General features: G+C 29.9%; 1 long non-coding RNA gene and 2 pseudogenes across 16 annotated transcripts; 2 read left to right on the top strand and 1 right to left on the bottom strand.

Annotated features, from left to right (window-relative positions):
- Positions 1-4,438: 4,438 nt before the first annotated feature.
- Positions 4,439-9,669, bottom strand: LOC125853120 (uncharacterized). 16 transcript variants are annotated; one of them, XR_007445130.1, is made up of 8 exons: positions 9,516-9,666; positions 9,139-9,325; positions 8,903-9,045; positions 8,538-8,616; positions 7,157-7,323; positions 6,849-6,996; positions 4,898-6,147; positions 4,439-4,798 (listed from the first exon to the last, which is right to left on the bottom strand). It is a non-coding gene; the product is annotated as an uncharacterized LOC125853120 (long non-coding RNA). The 16 variants fall into 16 exon arrangements; XR_007445133.1 differs by having other exon boundaries at positions 5,716-6,147; XR_007445118.1 differs by having other exon boundaries at positions 4,439-6,147; positions 9,516-9,669.
- Positions 9,670-16,858: 7,189 nt separating this feature from the next.
- LOC125853143 (sugar transport protein 10-like) lies at positions 16,859-19,835 on the top strand (annotated as a pseudogene).
- Positions 19,836-20,310: 475 nt separating this feature from the next.
- Positions 20,311-22,604, top strand: LOC125853142 (sugar transport protein MST4-like; annotated as a pseudogene).
- Positions 22,605-24,120: the final 1,516 nt, after the last annotated feature.

The raw sequence follows: 24,120 nt of genomic DNA, 5'->3' as shown, positions 1-24,120 counted from the left end.
ATCCACACTAACATCCTCCACATTAATATCATGTGAGTTTTCTACCCCATCTTCATTAACACTTTCACCAACTGTTGGGCCACAAAGATAACCTGTAGGGACCCATCTTTTACAACCTCTACCTCATCCACAACATGTTGAACATATAAGTCCAAAAAGTCACCATCACCTAGGTCTTTTATAAGGTTTAGTAAGCTGAAATCGTTATCCACTAAGACAAAGTTATTGGTTGTAGGGTCTTTAAAATAAAACCCACCCACAGTAACATACCCCAGATCTCTAGTATAAAAAAGCAATTCCATTGAAGAAAAGTGGTATTTATCGATGCCTACAAATTCCACTTCACTTTCCTCTATGTAAGTGGAACCTCCACCAGATGTGCCATCCACAAATTTACCACCATGGTGAAAGCGAGTTACTATAATAATATCCATAAGATTTCTTGGAAAAAAATTTCAAATATACCCGACAAATTACTGACAAGGAAACCCTACAAAATTCAAACTTTATTCACATATGTACAAAACATCATCACTATAGTAATATACAAAATAGACGCTATATTTAAAGGGAAAATTGACAGCAATAGTCATAGAGATTCAAAAATGAACTTACTTCACAAGATTGAGCACAAAATCTCCTAGCTTTCTCGAATCAGCCCTAAAACACTACAACAAGGGTTATTTTCTTGAATTGACCACGCCTTAGGAAGAAAACATGAAGGTTATTGATCAACTTTCTTGAATCGACCACATATTGAGCAGGAATCAACGAAGAAATATCTAGGATTTTTTGGAACATGTTTTGGGGATTTTTAGAAATGACTGAGGGGTTGGGTGTGGGGTTGTGTTTTGTTATGTGTATTACCATGTAGGATTAGATTATCCACATAGGAGATGTGTAATGTCACGCACTCCACCAAAAAACAATAAGTGCCAACTCAGCCAGGTGTGTCTGATAAGTACACTTTTTGAGTGGTTCAATAGGAAGGCGTCCTTTGTTAAGGTGTCTAAACAAATGGGTTGTTTAAGGTCACTTTTCCTCCTCCTGAAATCTACTATTCAATTCTTTTGGACTGCTGCTGCACTAGGGCTTTTTTACCCCATTTTCATCCCTGTATCAAGTGTATGTCAACATTATATATCAATGCATATAATCTGTGTAGGTCAGTGTATATTGGTCGTATATCATTGGTATCAGATGTATATCAGCCCTTTCCCAGCATTTGTTTACTTCCATTTGCCTTGTATACTAGCTTCTTTCTATTTCTCCGAGACTGTTGAGTTTCCTCCAACTCGAAATGCAATAAGACAAGGAAATAAGTCCAAATTGAACTCCTCAAATATCACATGTGGAAAAAGAAAGGGGAAAAATTAATATGAGAGATTTGATATTACTATTAAATAGTCTAAGCATTTAGACATTCAAGAATGAACATTTGCAGGAGAGATCACATGCAATGTATCCCTTAGACACAGCCACTTATAAGTTTTCCATTTTGCAGTAGCTTATGGTGTACACCCGTAGCAGCAAGTATAATAGAAATCTGAGATATATCCATGAATGTAGCCCTTAGACACAGCCACATTATCAAAGCAAAGCAACCTCAAATTGCATAGGACTTGATGCTTATTTATTTACTAGTTCTAAGAATGTGCATTGCACGTTTGTACCCTATCATTATTATAATTATAAAATTTCTATATTATATTTTACTCCCTTCGTTCTTATTTATATGTTGCCATTTTTTATTTCAGTGCATTAAGAAATTAAATAAGTTTACTATTCTACCCTTATTTATTTATTTTTTAAGTCAATTTTTCAATGAATGAATATGAATTAATTTATTTTGATTAAATAAATTGACAAATGAACATGAATTATTTACTTGATTTTTCTATGTTGGTCAAATATATATTTTCAAGGCTAATAACTCACAAGGGTAAAATAGAAAGAATATTATAATTTATGTATTGATTTTATGAAATGACAAGTATTATAGACCAACTATGTATAAGAAGGATGACATATAAAAAGGAATCGAGGGAGTAAAAGTTTTGAGTTGTAAAATGGGAATATTAGCAACGCAGAAAACTTTAACTTCTCTAACTAAAAGTTTCTCCTCTTACGAAGTGTTACATTTTTATCCAACTTCATTACTATATGTTTTTTCTCTTAGTACTGTTATTCCTCTTTCATTTCACGAAAAATAAATTTTATATTATTCACATTTAAATATTAGACTTTATAGCATTTATGTTACTTACATGAATTTTAATTTTATTGATAAGGCAAATTTACTTTAGAATTGTGAAATATTCTTCAATTTTAGAATGTATAAATATAATCATATATGTGCCATTGACCATTCAATTTAATTAGTGTTCTAATGAATGTCTACGTTATAGTGATGTATTGTTAGTTCTGTCTTGATATATATATATATATATATATATATATATATATATATATATATATATATTTTAAAATGCACGTATCATAATAATTATTTTGATATTTCAAAGACAACTCTTCTAAGACAAATATTTAATACTAGTAAATTGAATCGCGCCTTGCGCAGTATATTAGTATTTCAAAAATTAAATTGAAACAAATAATATTTTATTTAGACCCGCAACTTTTTCTTTTGTATATCAACAAATCATACCAAAAAATAAAATAAATCATCAAACTAAGGTTCACACCATAAAAATAATTAGAAGAAAAGATAATTATTTTTTTGAATTGGATTTGCCTCGTCAAAAAAAAAACTAATAACATTATTTATTTTTTAAAATCTATGTCCGAACACCTACTTAAAAGATATGAAGGTCATTTTAGGGATGTTGAAATTGTAAATGGACTTTGCATATTTAAAATCGCATCTCAAATAAAAAAATTGTAAGAATAATATTCCGCATCTACTTTACTTGTTACGTTCTTTCTTTCCCTTATTTTCTATCACGTCAATTGCTCGTTAAATTTTATTTTAAACACTATGTAACCCATAAAAAATATCATAACATGCTATTCAAAATCGATAATAAAAAACAAACAAAGTGAGTAATGACCTAATGAAAAACTCAAAAGGAAATATTAGCAAAGAATTGACACCGTAATAACCTTTAAAAATTATAGAATTTCAATATAATTTTTAAATGTTTTTTTTTTTTTTTTTTCACACAGGTTTTGGGCTTTTAAATATAAGGGGGTGTTTGTATTGAATTGTTTTAAGTAGCTTATAAGTTAAAGGATATATAAAAGTCATAAGTTGGGAACACTCAATTTTTGACTTTTAAGTTATTTTTAAAAAAAAAAAAAAAATCAATTAAGCACTTTTTGTATTTCCCAAACGCGTTAAAAGAAAACTTAAAAATCGAAAACCACACATATATATATATATATATATATATATATATATATATATAGAGAGAGAGAGAGAGAGAGAGAGAGATATATAGAGAGAGAAAATGGTAGTTATGAGGAAAGAAACATTTATAGCATTAATTTTCGAAATTGTGTTTTAGTTCTAACAAATAAATATGAATGTTGAACTAACAAGAGTGTCATGTCACTTTTTTTATTTTAGCTTTATTATTATGATTATTATATAATATTATTATTATTATTATTATTATAATTATTATATATTAAAAAAAAAAATTATTCAACTAAATCAACTTTTCACCTCCCACTATAATTGTCTTCTTTATTATAGATTTTAGTGTATATGCATGTATTCACCCCCCCTTCAATTTTTGTAATTCTTAATTAATTTTATTAATGTAGAGTAATAATATACTAAAAGATGGGAGATGAAAAGACAAAATTTAACTTACATATATCTTTCACTACCAAACTATGCTACCAGACTATGTATATATGAATCAACCATTTTAGTTTAGTTGTTCAATCTTTTAAAATTAGGAAAAATGTCATTAAAATAGAATGAATATCGACGCATAATTATTTTTGGAAGAGTAACTTCATTTTTTGTGCAATTATTTTAATAAAAATGTATTTTAAATGTCAACATAATTGATATAAATAAATAAATATCAATTGCTAGACTAAGAATGATGTCATCGCATTATTTAATAATAAGGGTAACTAGAAGGGCATGGCCCGTGCACGGGCCCAACATAGTAAGCATGTGGTAAACAAAGTATTGTTGGAACTTATTTCAACCATATAAGTCACAATTTTCAATGAAGCAACTTATTCAAGTTATGAATGATTTGGTTAAAGGGATGAACTAGTAAGTTATAAACAAAAGAAATTCAACTGAAAAGAAGTATTCTAGCAATTGCAATCAGTCCTGGAAACATCAGCTCTTCAACTCCTTCCTTGCACATATCTCCTTTTCAGTGCCTGGACATTACTGTTTGTCATTCCTGTAAATTATTGAAAAGGAACACATCAAAAATAGTTGGGCCAAGCTCCTATTAAGATATCAACTTCACTATTTACATAAATTGCATATTTATATCAAGATGACAAAATCAAAAGATTTTAGATACAAATTAAGCAGTTCTCTTATGTTTAAAGGTTGAAGTTAAAATGTAAGTAGGCAAATTTAGATAAGTCGGGTATTATACATGTTGTTAGAGAAAATAGATTAGCAATGTCAAATTAGTAATAATGGAAAATTTACAATATTGCGACGATCAATATGCCATACGGAACACGTAATGGAAAGAGCAGGCTTACTTGTTAGAGAAATGGTCAGAGGATTGTATACTTTTTCCTTTGTTTAAATTGTCTTGGGGTTGAGTTGGTCGAACATGGTGACTGACAGCTGGCAAACAAAATACAAAAGATGTTTAAAGGCAGACTTGGTCTGTACACATTTGCAGAGGGAACACATTGGCAGCATTAAGTTAATAAAAGAGGAAACCTTTCTCAGGAAGCACATGAGGTTCTTGGATGATAAGTGCAACATGTTATTGACAAATCATCTCTGTACCAAGATGTATATCTTGTAGAATCTGTTTGCAGACAGCGAGATAGCAGCAATGCCTCTCAAATACAAAACAAACTTCAAATGCTTACTTTACTGTAAATTTAAAATTTGAAAATAGGAAAGATGCAACAAAAGAAATACCAAAGTATAACTAAAAAGAAGTGAGATTTATAATTACCAAGATCGGGTAGATGGGATAGATCAGAAGATGCCGGGAGATGTGAGGCAACTTTTTATTCCTTCTTTTGATAAATTCCCACATAAACAATGTCTACCAATAATTAAACTTCAGCTAGTGCAACTGATGCTATTGCATCTATTATTTTATCTGATGAACCTTATAAGACACTATAAAAAAATATTTGATATGCTTAGTTGGTGCAGTACTTTCCATCAACAGATTGATTTGAGAGCAAAAAGGGATAATGGAGATATCAACACAAAAGAAAGAGAAGGAAAGAGTAATCCACATTTGCTGCAAGCTAGGAAAAACATGAATGACCAAATATGTTAATAATCTGCAAGTACCTGTTAAGATAAGGTGCTTCATGTATAATTACTTCAAATATGAAAATGGGTAGACTATCTACATCAAGCCCCTTGAGGTGTGAACTTTTTTCATGCCAACTGTGAATTCCTTAATATATATTAACTTGAGCTACTAATCGGTATAACAGAAAAAAATTGAGAAGAAGCAAAGACCACCCAAAATAATGTATAGAAAGAGAGAACCAACAACAATATTGACTTACTTTCCCTCTGTTCCTCTGATGCAAGATCTTCCATGATTTGCTGCATGTCACAGCAAATCCATGAAACAATAATACCATATTCGTTACATGAATATACAACTTTCTTTTTCGAGCTCTGCTAACAATAATACCATATATATATATAACACTTGAGCTACTAACCCGTATAACAGAACAAATTGAGAAGAAGCAAAGATCACCCAGAGTAATGTATAAAAAGAGAGAACCAACAACAATACTGACTTACTTTCTATTTAACCTCCAATGCAACATCTTCCATGATTTGTTGTGTTCACAGCCAATCCATGAAATAAAAATGTCATATTCGTTACATGCAGGTACGACTTTCTTTTTCGAATCCTGCCAACAATAATACCATATAAAACACTTGAGCTACTAATCCATATAGCAGATCTTCCATGATTTGTTTATCTGCATAAAATAAGTATTCATGGATAAAATTGGATTTAGAAATAGAAGATCCATGACAACCACCACATTGTGCCAAGAAAGAAGTACATTGACAATCCATAAATTATACATATTCAAAAATATTTACAAATAAATCGAGCTTAAACTCAATATAAACACTTATACAATCTTTATAATGCCATCTTGTATCATATCAATTTCACCTCTAATCACAACTGAACTTTATTGGTTTAATTAATAACATTAGTTAGTGAGCATACAATAACTGAAACTGAAAAAGAAGAATGTGTGAATAAAAGCCGCCTCACAGTTTCTAATTAAAGAATAGTTAAAATCTAAAAAAGATATGCATAGAAAACAGACAAAAGAATTCTATAGGCCAAGAATTTACAGTTGTAAAATCATGAAAAGAGGAAGCAAATTCCAACAATGTCGGCAGAAATTTTGTAATACGAACAATTTGTTTGTGCATTTTTCCTGTTTCAAGAAATCGCCAGAGAACAATTGAAACGACGGGTGCATTACTCTATTTTCAGAAATACTCATGCATGAAGCAATAACGTCTAATTGAGTTGATAAATGTCAGAGAATTCAGATAAGCGTAATAAGATTATTGAAAAATCTTTACATGAGTTATCAAGGGACATGCCATGTTCCTTTATCTGACACAGAAATGTAGGACTTTTCACAGTCGATGATACCTTATTTATTCTTTGGAGGTGTGTTGGTGTCTTCTCGAATTTCCACTTCCACATATGAAGTGCAACTCCAAGATCAATTGAAATGGAGAACAATAAAATTTCAGAACTTGGTGCTTGAAATCTAAGACGATGTTTCAACATTTTCTAACTACATATAAGAACAAAGGAATTATATTACTCTCTAGAATAAAGAATCAAGTATTTTATAAATGCACTAAAGGAGAAGATACAAACATAACTATTAAAGCTATAATGTCTCTAAAAAATTCCTAATAGTATTTTTTAAGAAGTAAAATTTTATTGCTCACCTAACAATAGTCACAATACCGTCAAGTAACTTCAATTCCTCCAATTCCTCGCTCGTTTATTCCTACTGAACTTGAAAACGTCCTTAGGTGCATTTGGAGAACTTTTCATAGTGAGAAAGAGACCTTTACGCTCTTCTTTTTATTACTTTCCTTCCAATTCAACACATCTTCTAAAAGTATTAGTTAAAGGAGAGAGAGAAAGGAAAAACAGATTTACACTAAGATACTTGGTACTGTAGAAAACCATTTGATTAATGGCTTAAACTGAATAACAATGTCAATTCACCAGTGGAATATCACATCGACAACATTTTATTTTATTTTTGTAAGTATTACATAGACAATATTCACAACATTTTTTCTTATAAAGTAATAAATTTTGTATTGATAATTGAGGCAGAAAACAACCATATACACATGTTAGTAACACAAACTGAATTCACCTTAAATATAACATCCCTAGAGGGTAATAGAACATATTTTACTCCCTTCATTTCAATTTATTTGTATCACTTTTCTTTTTAGTACGTTTAAAAGAATGTCTCTTTAATTTTTTAGCAACTCTTTATTTCTAACTTTTCACATGACATGTTAAAGATCACAAGTTCAAAAGGGCATTTTGGCACATCCTACATATTTTTAGTTTAAGACCATAAAACTCAAGAGCCTTTATTACTTGTAAAAAAATACATAAAACATGAATTTCTCCTTTAACATGATGCAATTAGGCAATGAAAAACACAGAAAAAAAAATCATATAACATGCATATAAGAGATTATTCTCATAAAACATCAGCTTCCAAAATATACCTACTAAATAATAAAAAACTTTTAAATTCAAAAGTAATTATCAAGATTAGCATATTAAACAAAAACCATAACAAAATTCTGAAAATTGGAAGCAGAGAAGAGCAAATATTATCATACCAAAGATTTTGAAAGTTGCTCGTAGTCTAAGTAAATAGCAAAGAATGATGAACAGAGATTGCCATATTTGTATCTCCTCTAAGTATCAAATAGAACATGTTGAAAGAAGCCTTGAGAATATTTGCAATTAGCAAGTAGTACTTGTTTAATGAGTGCCCAAATAAAATACAACTTACATTACTTTTGGTATAAGTATTTACCTTTAATTTTAATTTCTCAATATAGAAAAGAATGGACATAAATTCGATTTTTTTTTACAGCCATGAACTCTTCCAGTGCGTTAATCCCATAACCCTTCTTAGTGTTGTTTGAGTAAACCTAAAACCCTCCTCAACCTAGATACCCGGTTCTCTTCAAAGTTTGATCCAAAGATCAAGGAAAAATAGCAATGGATGTAAAACCTAAACAATATACTACAACATAAAAATATATATTGTAAGAGATTGATATATACCTGTAAGTGCTTTTACTAAATTATCTTCTGCCTCTCTAATTAAGCTCAGTTTTCAATTTCCCAAGATCTGCAGCCATGCCTAAAAGCATCAAAGCAAAAAGATACTTAATTAGTAAGATTTAACATGAACATGGGCACCAGGAAAAATTGATGCTTTTAAAAAAAAAATAAGAGTTCAATTCAATCCCAAATAGAAAATACCCTTCAAAGGCGGATACTTTTTAGAATGTCTGTAAATGAAAAAGTTTGACATACTAAATTCCATCATATACAGAATGCAATGCAGTAAAACTCAGACCAAATCATAAGAAAAAAAGATCACTGCGGGTATGAGGAAATCCCAGATGTAGTATTTTCAATTTTACCCTGGAATTGAAGGGTTTCTTCAGCTTGGAGGTTGGTTGAATCCAAAGATTTTCGAAAAGAGATAGCGCCTGCATCTATACTTTGTTGTTGAATTTGTAAATCCCTATTACATGTAAACCTAAGTTGCTCCATTTTGTTTAGTCTAACATTTAGGGTTTACAAATGAAAATTTTGGTACTTGTCAAAATGGTATAGATACATGAAAAAAAAAAAAAGGAAAGACCAAGAAATCTACCTCATACCCAGTTGAATTTTGAGGTCTTTGTTGGTATGTGGCAGAAGAATTTTTTTGTTGTACTCTCTTATAATAGGACTCATCAATGCAAAATTGAGACGGGTCTACACTCCTGGGCACAGGAGATGAAGAAGAAGTGGATTCAACATAGGAATTTTGTGCATGCAACATACCTACATCCACATAACTATGAAGGAGCAAAAATTGAAAGCAATATCAAAACAATCGAACATAAAATCAACAAAACAAGACAAAGTTTAACCTAAAATCCTAGAAGAAGATGATGAAAAAGCAAAGAAAAACAATGAGAGCAAAAAAGCAAAGTGAAAGAGAAAAAATAGAACAGCAAACTGGAGAAGAGAAAAATGAAAGCTCACCTAGAAGGAGAGAGATTGCAGGGGAGGGAGATAGAACTCTAGATGCTTTGGCATACGCATAGTTTTGCTAGAAAAAAAAATATACACGTGTTAAACAAATAGGCACACAAAAGATAAAGTAATCAATACCCAATGAAAAAGGTACACATTTATAGTACCACTCAAATAACTTTGTGTACAATCCTCAATTGCAGTGTTAGTCCTATTGTTGTTGGCTTATAAATAAGGGTAATATATATATAGTATTATTATAAATTTCAAAATAATTGATATAAATAAATAATTATGTAAATTTTTCTTTGCTATTCTTGTTAAGTTATAATAATAACTTATTTCTAGGAATAAATAATTAAAATAAAATAAACAAAGAAAGGAGAAAATGTGATTTATGGAAATAATATAAATACTATTAATGATGAGATTAAGGAAATGAAGTAAAAGAAATCAATAGCATATAGTAGTACTTAAATATGGTCTTTTTTTTATATATATTTTATAAAATTTTAAGGAAAATTTTCCAAGTCTTTTAAAATTAGTAAAAAGGCCAAAAAATAAAATAAATATTGAGGCATACTTTTTTTGGAAGAGTAACTTCATTTTTGAGTAATTATTTTAATAAAAATATAAGAAAAATGTCAAAATTATTGATAAAAATAAATAAGTATCAATGCTAGATTAAAAAGGGTATCACATTACATTTTTATTTTAGCTATTATTAAATATAAATAACTTATTTCTTTAAATAAATAAATAATTTAAAAAGTTATTTAAGGAAATGATATAATAAATAATATTAGTTATGAAATTAAGGGAAGAAAGTAAAAGAAATTAATAGCATTGATGATAAAATGATTCAAATATGATCATCTTTTCTTTTTAAATTACTAAAAAAATGTCAAAAAAAAATATCAAAAAATAATTAGATTATCAATCAAAGTATATATAAAATAAACTTTGATTAAAGACACATAAAAAAAAAATCAAGACAAAATAAAAGAAGAAAAGAATTAATAGAATAATTAAGTTGAAAGAAATAATATCAACATTAATTTCGTTTCCTTTCAAATCACAAGATATTTGCTACTTATTCTTCTCCTAATTTGATATGAAATACATAAATAGATGAATTCTTTCTCCAAATAATTATCTTACCCCTTGGTACAATAATCACTCTTCCTATAAATTTTTCAACCAAATCATTTTTTTTCTCTCAATATAACATTTCTCCTACCAATATATTCGGAAGGATCATGATGTACTTCTTTTCTCTTTTGTTGAAGAAATTCGAAGGCCTAAAAATTTGATATACCAAATCATTTTTTTTCTCTCAATACAACATTTCTCCTACCAATATCTTCGGAAGCATCATGATATACTTTTTTTTTTCTCTTTTGTCAAAGAAATTTGAAGGCCTAGAAATTTGATATCCGTATATTCTTCTTTATCATCGTAAGAAAAGAAGGAAAGAAGAAATGAAGGAAAGAGGAGGAGTTCATTATTGTTGGTGATATCCGTATATTCTTTTTTATCATCATAAGAAAAGAAGGAAAGAAGAATCGAAGAAAAGAGGAGGAGTTCATTTTGGTTAGAAATACTCAAATATGTTTATTTTATAGGCTAAATAATATAAACAATTATAAAAAATGAAAAGTTTTTTGTCTTTTCATGTTCCATTTACTTAAATGTATATTAGTGTGAGGGAAGTTTTAAAGAACATGATTAATTGGGTTATTCATTTAAATGCTTTCAGTTTTTTTAAAATTCAAATAAAAAATAGAAAATAAATATAAAACTTCAAAAAAAGGAGATAAAAGATAAATGAAAATGTTGGCCAGAGAGAGGTGCCACATCAGATTGTCTATATTCAGCTTTATATAGAGAGAGAGATTTGAATTTGTGTATTTATATTTAAGGAATGTTCAATTTTAGGAGGATATAAAAGTCCAACAATATATTTTAAGAATATTTTCGTCTATTTACATTTTACTTTTCATGCTGTGCATTGTTCACCTTGCCATTTTTCTTGTTTCTGATATTTTAACACATAATTGAATGTGAAGATGAGCAATTCAAATTATGTTTGCATCTTTTGTAATCCAATATGGTTGATATATGTAGTTAGGTTTTTGTTTGTGTGTATGCTATTGAAAAGATGAGTAACTTCAGCTGATAATGTTTATCATTATATTAGTTGATAATAGTTGTTGTTTATATATATGATTGAAAAGACAAGCAACTTCAGTTGATAATATTTATTATTATATTAGTTAATAGTTTATTTAAAAAAATTATTTGTCAAAGTGTAAAATTGTTTTCTCATCATTTAGTAATCCAAGTAACTTGTTAGTGTTGATATCTTCTTCTCGGTTCCTAGCTTCTTCTGTAATCAAAGCCCGAAAAAGGAAGAAATAAGAACACTCTATTGAGCATGTTGTCAAAAATTCATAATAGAATTTGATAATAGTGATTGAATTGATTATCTTCATGCATAAAGATTCTTGATTACCTAATAGAAAAGATTCAGTAATCCAAAAACATGTTAAAAGATTTGTAAAATAACAAATTAAATTATCCTTTACATCATATAAAAATATCAACTTGCGAAAATTTAAAAGAAATTAGTACCAAATTTAGAGCTTATAGAATGCAATAAATCTATATTACAAAGTGATAAAGTTAGTATAAGTAAATAAGTAGGAAAAAAAAATGGAAACAAATAAACAAGGGACAAGGTTGCAAATTCCCCGGGATACTCATTTACTATGTAAACAATCAATACTGGATTGTACATATTCATCTAATATGATCAAAGGCTTCCTGATAGAAACTTGCAATAGTAATGCTACGTCCATTTAGATGATTTGATCTAAGTATAGTTCCAATTTAGCGATTTGATCAAATTTAGTTTGCTCTATACTTCCCGATCAAATCTAGTTTCCTCAAATCATTTATTACGTATTTTTGGCAGAATCAGGTGTACTAATGTAGATAAGTAGCTACATCAATCAGTGATTTTTAGGAGAAGAAACAATATCGGTAAATGATATTAATGAAATGATATAATTTTTTGCAGATTATAAGGTGATAAAAGAAAATCAAAAGGCTATAAAGGTAGAAGATAAATGAGCAAAAATTAAAGATAAGAGAAGAAAAGGCGTACGTAGTACATTGAACAAAAATAGATCACATTCATGCATGGAAGTTATTATTTACCTTTATTAAGAATTAAGATGCCTATTTTTAATAATGAAGGGAAAGGTGAACGTCTACCTTCTTCTAACTGAATATAGATTTTTTTATAAGAATGTGCATTTACATCTTTGTACAATTATTTTTAAGTAATATCTAGTTAAATGATATTATAGTAAGTTAGTAACTCAACTTTATAAGGTTGTTTTTGTAATCCAACATTTAACTTGAGAGATTATTATTATTATAATTATATTATGTTGATATATAATATAATAAATATGATTAGTAGTGGTATAATAGTATAATAATATGATATGATTATTATTTAATATTTGATTAATTAGTTGGTTTGTGGCATTTAAATTAAGAGTAGGGGTATAATGGTAATCCAACTTTCAAGGTTGGAGCTTCCCACTTATAATAATATATGATTTTTAGAAATAAGCCAATAATAAGACTGTGAGCCAAGTTAAAATATAGAGCAACTTTCACATATAGCAAACATAAAAATCATATTTGTATATTATAGCTATAGTTTGCATAATTGTGCTCCATAGCAAATTTTATGTTTGTTATGGAGCTTTTGATTTGTATAATTCGCTACAAACATCCAATTTTATACTTGTTTAGTTTTGTATAAATTCGTTTATATATTGTAATTTGTATAATAAGATCTATATTTGTATAATTATAAGTGTATAGACGAAAATATATGTATTTGTATTTGTATATACACTTTTCTTTCGCTTTATACAAACACAAACACATTTTATACCGAAATGTATAAAATGACTAATTGTATACCGAAAATGGCTAATTATATACTGAATTAGATTGCAAAAAAAGAGATGTTTGCTGCGAATTACAATTAAAATAAACTATGGCTATAACATTTAATTTGAGTTAATAGTTTGTTATTTCATACAATTTTCCCTAAAATATATGAGTTACAAACTTAGTATCATGAGCTGAAAACAAATTGGGTTGGGAGTGAATGGGAATTGGGGTTTGTGCTGCTGCGTATAATGTTATTGTATTGGGCTGATTTGGTGAGATTCTTGGGCTCAAATTTTGGCTGAAAAGAGGGCTTTAAGAGGAGTAAAAATTGGTTAGATTTGTAATCTGGAAATAACCATATGAATTTCAATTATAGTCAATATGAATTTACAAAGTAACCAATTAAGTTAATTAGTGAAATTGGCTAAAAGTTAAATAAGATGAATTTATAATATTAATTAGTCAACCAGCTTCTTAGTCTTAAAAAAATTAAAATAATTAACTTAATTTACTCAAAATATAAATTATAAGTAAATTAAACTAATTAACAAAATATTTCATTTAAAACAAATCTTTTTCGACGTCTTTCGAATATTTTTTTTATTTTTTTTTATTTTATAAAAGGTATTAATTATAAATATTTTTGGACCACCACAATAATTAGGAAATGTTACACAAACCTCATAGTTTTAAGAGCTAATTAAATCATATCCTTACGCCTTTTCAAATTACAAAAAATCTCTTAAATTTGGTAGAATTCAAATATATCCCAAAACTTTTGGTACAGCGTCCTGATTTCGAATACATCGCGTAAAGTGATGTATCTCAAAATAGGAGAGAGTAGAGATTTTGTAATTTTTTTCAAATAGCAGGGAAGTTTAGAGAACATGGTCAAATAAATTATGTATTTAAGTAATTTTTCCATATATATATAATTTAAAAATTATAAAAATGATAAAATTACTTAAAATAACTTGAAAATATTTTGAATTTTATAAAAGTTAATTTTTTTCAAATTGCTAGAAATTGAAGAAATTCGATAACTAATCCATATTGCGGTGGTCAAAATTAGGTTTCAACAATGATTGCTTCAAAACAAGAAAAAAATGGTACACTTTTACCCTTAAACTATGCAAAATAAGACAGTTTTGCCATCCATCATAGATATTTGTGTGCTTCTCATTAAAGACAAAATGAAAAGTTTAAAGTTGAATTGTTACTAAATATAAAAAAAAAAAAATTTTAAAAATAACTAGAAAATAAAGAGAGATGATGATTCTGTTTGACATTACTATTGGGAGGCCGGAAACACTTATTTTTAGAAAAAACACCTTTTAAATTTTTTTTTAAAGTATTAGTCAAATCAGTAAAACTACTTTTAAATAAAAGTAGAAGCAAAAATAATTTTTCTATTGTTGGGAAGAAGTTAAAATTTTTGCTTCTTAAAAAAGGCAGAAGCAGAAGCAGAATTTTTTTTTTATTTTTCTCAAGAATAAAATATCCCTTCCATGTATACATAACTATATATATATATATACACACACAACATGTCGCTCGCTGGAAGCTGGTGTTGTGATCGACACGGCTTGTTAATGCTCGCTTCATATGTCAGCTTTGTGTCTCTAGCGTCATCGCTGTAAAATAGATGACGACAGTTAGACAAAATGATCATTTGTCAGATTACATATTATGGAAGAAAGAAGAAATTTTATTTTGCTTTTTTTATTTTTAAAAAGTTGAAAAGTTTTACGAAAGGATCTTTTAGAAGAATTTGGTCCATGTTAATGCTAAATGAACCCCTGTTGATCAATTATAGCCCAATATTTATCTCTTCTTGAGGAATGAATGTCAATATGTCATTATCTTCATTTGTAATACTTCTACCGTTCGACGTACAAAGATAATAATAGTATAATTAATATATATCCTATTGTTGAAGATTAAACATCTATTCAAACTGCATGATTGTAGCTTTAACTGTTTCATTTCTCAATATACTCATGTATCTTTATGGTTCTTGATTCTGCAAATATGTTGTTTCCTTCTTCTTTTTCTTATCATACTGTGAAGTACTTGCTATTATAATCTCTCTTTTAAAATCACTTTATTTGGGACTTCTATTTTAGTAAGAACTATTTCATGCATAACTATTTCACAAATTAATTTAGCAAATGCACCTGCATGTAATATTATTAAGCAATCATTGATGATGTTCACCAAGGATGAGTTTGAAGACACTTAATTTTTTAAATATGTAATGTTCGTGTACACAATGACAACAAACAATAAATTCTATTATTGTGTAATATAGATTTAATTAGAGTTGTCTATAAGAACTGACCCACCCCATACGGGCTAACACCTATAGGCTTGGAAATTTGAAGGGCCAAACGGGGCTAGCCCGTTTTTTTGTGGACCAAAAAATGGTCAGCCAGCCCACAAGTATGTGGGCAACGGGTTGTGCTCCGCCAGCCCACTTTTTCTAAAAGTATAATTTTTATAATTTTTTAAATCAAATTATAATTTTAAAATATAATCATAAATATCGACAATATTATATGGTGTTAGTGTTACTACTTGTTAATCAAATCCACAAATAAAATTATCTATATAATATTTATTAAGTTGATTTCAAGTAAAAGCATAAATAAATAAATAGAAATATTAACCTAATTGTTTTCCAATGATTATAAAAATAGAAAATCTATGACAATATTCCATAGGCTACGACCTGCGTAGTGATTACTCCCAAGAAATTTTAGGGAATATTTATATTATGTAGTATGTATTATAATTTTTATTTTTATTAAATTAAAATGTACATATTTAAATTTCAATTAATATTATACATTTTTATGAGATGATTGAAATCTTCAATTGTTTTTTTTTCTAATCTTGCAAGAAAGTTGTTGTTACCTTTTTTTTCATTCTAATTATTGCAAAATAATACGTCAAATAATAGAATATACACATAATAAATCTAAACATAAAATAAAAAAAATTAATATATAAAAATAAAATAATTTTCTTTAGATAAAACTTAACCAAACTTATGAGATATGAGAATTAATTAATAAGGGATATATATGGTAATTTTTTAGAGATTTCCTAAATTAGGTTTGCCACTCCAATCAGTGATAGCATAAGTATTCATTCTATTAATCATTAATTAATAAAATATGACATGCAATATTATTTAGTGCACATGAACTTTTTCTTTATCTTTCTCCATTCACATTGCAATAAATCATGACCTGATCTGATTCAATTATCCAACTCTAACCTATAACCCAAATAAACCATATTCACTGATAATCATGATTGTAGTAATGATTTACGTTTATATGATGAATTAACTAAAGATATCATCATTCATGGAATTGAGAAGATTGCAACGAGTACAAAGTTGTCCTGTAGCTTTTGAGACGAGGTACATACTTTCAATAATATTTTAAAAATAAACTTTTTGAGGTTGTAATATTAAAAAAAAAACCTCTTTATATCAAAATGGATGGGGGCATAAGCTCTATATATCAAACATTTCTCATTTAAATAATATGAATACATAAGTTTTCTTCTTGACCAACAAGATGCACATACAACATAGAAGATGAACATACGGCCAACAAGATGCACGTAAAATGCACGATATGCACGTACAACGTACACAACGCATGTTTTGCACTAATTCTACATTGATTTTAAAAAGTGATCGCAAGTCCTGATTTATCATTTGAATACACAAAGTTCCTACATCGCCATAACATTTGTCAATCCTTGGTAGAATTTTATTCATTATTAAATATATATCAATACTTTCTTAATTGCTTCATTTGTGAAGGAGTCAAATTGGGCTAGGTTAGTTCATAAAAATGTAGTATGATCAAGAAATCATAAAAATGTACTATATGAAGAGATCATAAAATTTTCATGAGGACTTCACAAAAGACAAGTAAAAGCCACCACTGACATTTTATGTGCTTTTACTAGTTTCCTACTACTCCTGTTTGCGAATGTAGTCCCACTCTCTGATCTTCTATCTTTATGGCCTTCATATAGATTGACCCATTCTTGGGGTCGCAAGCCAGTCCTTATTTGTGGATTACCACTTGCAATTTTGGGAAGCATACAGATGACTTGGTTTCCCAATATTATCTTTGAATTCATCGGGTTAGTTGTTACAGGAAGTGGCGTGGGTTTCTATATTAAGAAAGAAGATAAGGGTCATATCTCACTACGAAGAAGAAACACTATTGCAGTAGCTTGATTTGCATCTGGAGCCCGGTTTGCATTTTCTAATTTTTGACGCTATAATATAACCTATTGGTTTTTCCCAACCTCTTTTAAGAACGAATTTAAGCACTTTTTTAGTAGTTACTTCAGTTACTAGTTTTAATAAGTAATAAGATTAATAACTTGCTTCAACATTTGTCAATCCTTGGTAGAATTTTATTCATTGTTAAATATATATCAATACTTTCTTAATTGCTCCATTTGTGAAGGAGTCAAATCGGGCTAGGTTAGATCATAAAAAATGTAGTATATCAATACTTTCTTCTTTAATATTTCTCTCTCAAGCTAAACACTCGAAATTATGCCATTGTTTGTGCATCACATGATCAAGAGATCAATTAGAGTAGAACTTGAATAATTTCACTAATATATTTAAAAGTTAAATAGTGTGACATGGTCTATATACCTGCACTCAAAAGGAAGAAAATTATATATATTGATAAGATGTAATAAAACACTAAATTACACCTTGTATCTAGGGTACACAAAAATGATGCCTCTAAAATTTGAATATTTTTTTTGTATTGTATTATCATTGTACAAGTAGCCTTATTGGTGTAGAGAGATTTCTCTTGAAATTTTCGTGAAGACTTCACAAACGACAAGTAAAAGCCACCACGGACATTTTATGTGCTTTTACTAGTTCACTACTACTCCTGTTTGCGAATGTAGTCCCTCTCGCTAATCTTCTATCTTTATGGCCTTCATATAGATTGACCCATTCTTGGGGTTGCAAGCCGGTCCTTATTTGTGGATTGACACTTGCAGTTTTGGGAAGCATACAGACGACTTGGTTTCCCAATATTATCTTTGAATTCATCGGGTTAGTTGTTACAGGATGTGGCGTGGGTTTCTATATTAGGTTGGTGTTCCTATGTATACATTCATTTACCTGTACTATAAGTATGATTATTCAATTTACCAATTCAATTAATATTAGTGCAGGTAATTCCCATCATGCATATGCCTAGAAACTAGTTTAAGACATGCCCAAAATCGTGCGTCCTTCGATTTCTTCTACATGCTCATATGTGGAAACAATGTGGCAAAATAAATAAATCTAGTTGCATCCCGCAATATCATAGATGGATGGCGGTGGAGTATTTTTGCATATGACAATTTTTTCTTTTTTAATATTTCTACTATCGATTCTGCTTGATAAGACACCACAATTTCTCATTAAACAAGGCCGATCATGGAGGAGGCGAAAGTAGTCTTGAGGAGGATACAAATATCTGGAGCAGAAAATATGTTTCAACAGTTAGCTCACCTGATTGAAAATTAAGATAGGGAGCCCTCACAGAAGTTGCTACACTCACCAATTTTGGTGATTAATGTAGCGATACAAATTTTCCAATGACTCTTAGATTTAGACATCCATCATATTTTTGGGCCTCTATTTTTACAAATCATAGGATTTAAGTACCATGTCGCATTTCTAGCTTTGTTGCGGTGCATTTCAAGTTGGAGTGGCTGAACTTGCAGTTTTGAGTTACAAATTCTTTGGGCGACGAATAACTCTACTTTTTGCATGTGCAGGGATTTTTGTCTCTGAGATATTAATTTATTTATTTTCCTTGTCAGAGTAATCTCATTTTTCAAATATATCTAATTTCCTGATTTCTTCCAATATATGCAGATTTCCTTATTTTTTTTTGTATACAATGGAGAAAGTCCATTACTCCATCTAAAGCAACAATTAGACTGCATTGCCATTGCCTCTAGCATCCTCCTGATAGGATGTTATTCTTTGCTTTCTATCCCACGGGATTGAACAGAGGTACTATACCTCGATAATCTTCGAGCTTTAGGTGTATGTTGCGAGACAACTGTATTTTTCTTCATGACTATTTCTTGATATTAGTCATGAATTTAGCTATGTTGCTTCTCATTTGTGCCTTGAATGCGTGGGTATTCGTTTTGCTTGCTATTGTGGTTATTTGTGTAGGATTCATGATATACAAGTTCCTACCAGAAATAGGAAAGAAGGAGGGCGAGCTGCCAGAAGCAGAGATTGGGAAGATGCACTGGTTTTGGAAGAAAGTACTTCCAAAATAAGATAGTGACAATTGAGCGTAGTACTAGGTCTTTCGTATTAAAAACGTAGTGTCGGAGTAAACTGCTAGAATTTGGAAACGCACACTCTTAGAATCAGTATCTTTGTAATAACTTTCAGAATTTGCACTAACATTGTTCATTATTTTCATTTATTAACCACAACACGACTTCTTTTTGTTAATTTTTTTGTTGCTGGATCAGGAAATTTCTCTCCATGAGAAGGTTCATTGGCCATTTGATCAACCAACATACATTCTACCTACTTTCTCCAAACTTTAAAGTTTTTAGTAATTTTGTGTGAAAATTTAATGAAATGCCCAATTATTCAAATTGGAGGTTGTCGTATTCATTTGTCTTTATAACTTCAATTACAAGTTTAAAATAAGTACATTTGTGCACCACTTTCAAGTGTGAGTACGTCTTTCCTAGGATAAGTAATCATATACAGTAATATTTTTTGGAGTAAAGATAGAATATGCGCTATACGTGCATCTCGTGTGTTGTATATGCATCTCGTGTATTGTACGTGCATCTCGTGTGACAAAAAAGTCGCATAATTCCTATAAATTGGCTCATAAATGACTTAAAATGGTATAGAAGACTCAAATAAGTCGAAGTTAAGAAAGAAGATAAGGGTCACAACTCACTACGAAGAAGAAACGCTATTGCAGTAGCTTGATTTGCATCTGGAGCCCGGTTTGAATTTTCTAATTTTTGACGCTATAATATAACCTATTGGTTTTTTCCAACCTCTTTTAAGATCGAATTTAAGCACTTTTTTAGTAGTTACTTCAGTTACTAGTTTTAATAAGTGATAAGATTAATAACTTGCTTCAACATTTGTCAATCCTTGGTAGAATTTTATTCATTGTTAAATATATATCAATACTTTCTTAATTGCTCCATTTGTGAAGGAGTCAAATCGGGCTAGATCATAAAAAATGTAGTATGATCAAGAGATCATAAAAAAAATGTAGTATATCAATACTTTCTTCTTTAATATTTCTCTCTGAAGCTAAATACTCGAAATTCTACCATTATTTGTGCGTCACATGATCAAGAGATCAATTAGAGTAGAACTTGAATAATTTCACTAATATATTTAAAAGTAAAACAGTGTGACATGGTCCATATATCTGCACTCAAAAGGAAGAAAATTATATATATTGATAAGATGTAAACACTAAAGTACGCCTTGTATCTAGGGTACACAAAAATGATGCCTCTAAAATTTGAATATTTTTTTTTGTATTGTGTTATCATTGTACAAGTAGCCTTATTGGTGTAGAGATATTCCTTTTGAAATTTTCGTGAGGACTTCACAAAAGACAAATAAAAGCCACCACTGACATTTTATGTGCTTTTACTAGTTTCCTTCTACTCCTCTTTGCGAATGTAGTCCCTCTCTCTGCTCTTTTATCTTTATGGCCTTCATATAGATTGGCCCATTCTTGGGGTCGCAAGCTGGTCCTTATTTGTGGATTGACACTTGTAGTTTTGTGAAGCGTACTGATGACTTGGTTTGCCAATATTATCTTTGAATTCATCGGGTTAGTTGTTACTGGATGTGGCATGGGGTTTCTATATCAGATTGGTGTTCTTATGTATACATTCATTTACGTGTACTATAAGTATGATTATTCAATTTACCAACTCAATTAATATTGGTGTAGGTAATTCCCATCACGCATATGCCTAGAAACTAGTTTAGGACATGCCCAAGATTGTGAGTCCTTCGATTTCTTCTACATGCTCATATGTGGAAACAATGTGGCGAAAGGAATAAATCTAGTTGCATCCCGCAATTTCATAGATGGAAGACGGTGGAGTCTTTTTGCATATGGCATTTTTTTCCTTTTCAGTATTTCTATTATCGATTCTGCTTAATGAGACACTACAATTTCTCATTAAGAAAGGCCGATCGTGGAGGAGGCGAAAGTAGTCTTGAGGAGGATACAAAAATTTGGAGCAGAAGAAAAGCTTCAACAGTTAGCTCACCTGTTGAAAATTAAGATAGGGAGCCCTCACAGAAGCTGCTACACTTACCAGTTTTGGTGATTAATGTAGCGATACAAATTTTCCAATGACTCTTAGATTTAGACTCCATCATATTTTTTGGGCCTCTATTCTTACAGTTCATAGGATTTAAGTACCATGTCGCATTTCTAGCTTCGTTCCTTGGTGGTGCAATTCAACTTAGAGTGGTTGAACTTGCAGTTTTGAGTTACAGATTCTTTGGGCAACGAATAACTCTACTTTTTGCATGTGTAAGGATTTTTGTCTCTGAGGTATTTATTTATTTTCTTTGTCAGAGTAATCTCATTTTTCAAATATATCTAATTGTCTGATTTCTTCCAATATATGTAGAATTCCTTTTTTTTTTTGTATACCATGAAGCAAGTCAATTAGTCCATCTAAAGCAACAGTTAGACTGCCATTGCCTCTAGCATCCTCCTGATAGGATGTTATTCTTTGCTTTCTACCCCACGGGATTGGACGGAGGTATGATACCTCGATGATCTTCAAGCTTTAGGTGCATGTTGTGAGGCAACTGTATTTTTCTTCATGACATTAGTCATGAATTTAGCTATATTGCCTCTCATTTGTGCCTTGAATGCGTGGGTATTCATTTTCCTTGCTATTGTGGTTATTCGTGTAGGATTCATGATTTACAAGTTCCTACCAGAGATAGGAAAGAAGGAGGGCAAGCTGCCAAAAGCAGAGATTCGGAAGATGCATTGGTTTTGGAAGAAAGTACTTCCAAAATAAGATAGTGACAATGGAGTGTAGTACTAAGTCTTTCATATTTAAAACGTAGTGTCAGAGTAGACTGCTAGGAATTTGGAAATTCACACTCTTAGAATCAGTCTCTTTGTAATAACTTTTAGAATTTGCACTAACATTGTTCATCATTTTCATTTATTAACCACAACATGACTTCTTTTTGTTAATTTTGTTGTCGCTGGATCAGGAAATTTCTCTCCATGAGAAAGTTCATTGGTCATTCGATCAACCATGCATACATACTTTCTACCTACTTTCTCAAAACTTTAAAGTTTTTAGTAATTTTGTGTGAAAATTTAATGAAATGCCAAATTATTCAAACTGGAGCATGTCGTATTCATTCCTCTTTATAACTACAATTACAAGTATAAAATAAGTACATTTTTGCACCACTTTCAAGTGTGAGTAACGTCTTTCCTTGGATAAGTAAACATATACAATAACAATTTTTGGAGTAAAGATAGAATATGCGCTATACGTGCATCTCGTGTGTTGTACGTGCATCTTGTGTGTTGTACGTGCATCTCGTGTGACCAAAAAAGTCGCATAATTCCTAAAAATTGGCTCATAAATGCCTTAAAATGGTATAAAAGAGATTCTAATAAGTCGAAGCTAAGAATGAAGATAAGGGTCACAACTCACTACGGAGAAGAAACACCATTGCAACAACTAGCTTTGCATCTGGAGCCCGGTTTGCATTCTCTAATTTTTTACGCTAAAAAATCAATCTATTGGTTTTTTCCAACCTCTTTTGAGGTCTAATTAAGCACTTTTTTAGTAGTAACTTCAGTTACTAGTTTTAATAAGTAATAATATTAATAACTTGCTTCAATACTGAACTAGTTGGAAAATGCAAGTTATCTTCCTTTACGTGGTCTTAAAAACTTCAACTAGAGCAATAAGACTTATACCCTTTCCATTCGGCATCTCAATATACCATCTTATACATGAGGTTTTAACAAGACAGAACTTGTGACATCTATATCTTGCTTTAGGTAGATACATGAATTGTACAATTTATTTACTTTGAGAGATCCACTAATGCAAATTTGGCGTACAACGTGTTAGTTATGTACTTGGCTTTGAGAGAGAAAGGAATTCTAAGAGGATACTAAACTCTAAACAATTTAGTTACAAAATTCAATCGTGAGGACATGAGAATAAGAATTTTTATATTGCTAATTTTGACATATGTTGGGTGGAGACTAAACTCCAGTGATTGGTAAATATACAAGGTAACAAAAAATATTGGACTTATATTCTATCTTGATGCCTCTCATGTAGAGTATGATTTTAATAGATTATGATCTTTTCGAGGAGAAAGAGGAAAACAATATCCTATGAGGATTTGTGGCACGTTTACTCGACCTTAGAGGTATGCTGGTAGATTAGAGCTTACTCTTTTAGAGTGCTCAACTTGAGCGATAGTTTATTGTATAAAGTATGCTATACATGGATTAAGCATGTTGATGGGATTCAAAATTTGGAGACATGAATTGCT

This window comes from Solanum stenotomum, unplaced genomic scaffold, assembly GCF_019186545.1.
Source record: "Solanum stenotomum isolate F172 unplaced genomic scaffold, ASM1918654v1 scaffold9649, whole genome shotgun sequence".
NCBI classification, from domain to species: Eukaryota; Viridiplantae; Streptophyta; class Magnoliopsida; order Solanales; family Solanaceae; genus Solanum; species Solanum stenotomum.
Note: the sequence above shows the minus strand (reverse complement) of the source record. Positions and strands in the feature narration are given on the sequence as shown.